Raw genomic sequence first — 1,821 nt, 5'->3', positions numbered from 1 at the left:
TGGATATCTATTTGCAACTCTAGAATTGTACTTTTGATAGTGGTTGACTCTGTAAATGGTGACCAGTTGTTTAAATGTCTGTTTCAGAGAATTTTAGCAGATACAGATAAGCAGATAAGTCAGCATTAGCAGACAGACCAAACCACCAACAGATGTTCAGTCTATCCTCAATAAATTAAAGGTTAATGGAACTGCAGAGCAAGAAGCACAGCTAGCTCTGCTGTTGGGGAAATACTCATTTGTGTTTGCAGTAGAAGATAAAGACTTAGGTTACACAGACAAAGTACAGCATGAGATACACCTCACAGATGACCAACCTGTAACACAGCCTTACCAACGGATGCCACCCACACAATACAATGAAGTGAGGGAACACTGTCATTGTCTTGGCACTGATGGTTGGAATTCTCATCTACTCCTGCTACCTGTCTAATTGGCCTGGTGGCTCATTACGCTCATCTTTTCCAGCTGGTTCCTGCTGCTACTTATGCTGCCTGTTTGCCTAAGGCTTCAGATTATTCGAGCTGTTTGGTGAGAGTAACTCTAGCAAGTATTTAGCTAAGTATTTGTTCTGTGATTCTGATTCTGACCTGTTTCTACCTTTTGATACCCGATTTCTGCCTTGCCCTTGTCTGCTCTGTCAGTTTGCTTGTTAATATCATTAGGTCCTCGATAATCTATGCAGGGTCTGAGTGACCCATCCTTCTTCGTCACAAAAAAGAACTATACCTGAGGGAGAGGAAGATAGGCAAATTATCCCCACCTTCAGAGAGTCAGAAATATACTTCTATATAACCTGAGATTCAGGGGCTGATTAGGAGTATAGCCTCCCTCTAGGGGGCGTAGTCCCAGGCAGCAAGTAAATACTGCAATCAGTCATTGTAATCATCTGGAACTTTTAACAGGTCTGGATAATATTCCTCCCCTCCCTTCTCTGCTGACTGTTCTAATACATATCAAAACAGATGCCATGTCATGTTTGTACCACGATAACAGTACTGGTTTATTTCTTGAATGGTAATGGATCAATTTATTCCATCTAAGTAAAATCACCTGACAGCAGGTGAAAATGAAGTCTAAAAATGTGCAAGAGCAGTTGGTCCCCCCAATGTGCCACTGTGACACATTGTGACACATTGAACAATAAAACTTGAATGAATATGTTTTTTTGATCTGTGAGCCGCCGGCTAAATCTTGCTGGGAGATGATGCCTGTGATTGATTAGTCATACCTTCATAGGACTGAAGGGGGAGCCATCAGCCACGATGTCTCATTCCTGTTGCATTTGTCTGAATGGAAGCATCATGACTGAGCTTCTTTTATACCTGTTAACCGTTTTCAGGTAATAGCTGAATATTCTTATTTGTTTACCCTTAAAAATGTTTGCTAGTAATCATTGTTGTGTTTTGTGAGTTTTCCATCTAGCACCGATTAGCCTGTTGATGACGTAGCACTCAGACACCAGTGTTGATGCTTTGCAGAGTGTGCGTGTAATTAGAACATCCATCTAATTAAAGAAGATGTTAAAAACTGCATGTGAGTCTGGTACAGTTGATAGTAAGAGTTAAGTCCACTGTGTTATTTGGGAAATTAGCACTTAGGGTTTTATATCTTCTTTTGAGATAAAAAATAAATAAAAATAAGAAACATCATCGAAATCTGAAAATACATACAAGGAACTGTTTTATACATATAAACTATAACGCAGTTACCATTGCAGACACCCCGTTACTGCGCGTTACCCAGGTCGCACAATGAACCTTTTTTCATGATAGAACTCGTGCGCAGCTGCGTGAAGCTGACACCCCACCCACGTCAAAA

This window comes from Cyprinodon variegatus, unplaced genomic scaffold (genome assembly GCF_000732505.1).
Source record: "Cyprinodon variegatus isolate N-32 unplaced genomic scaffold, C_variegatus-1.0 Scaffold911, whole genome shotgun sequence".
In the NCBI taxonomy this organism is placed as follows: Eukaryota; Metazoa; Chordata; class Actinopteri; order Cyprinodontiformes; family Cyprinodontidae; genus Cyprinodon; species Cyprinodon variegatus.
Note: the sequence above shows the minus strand (reverse complement) of the source record.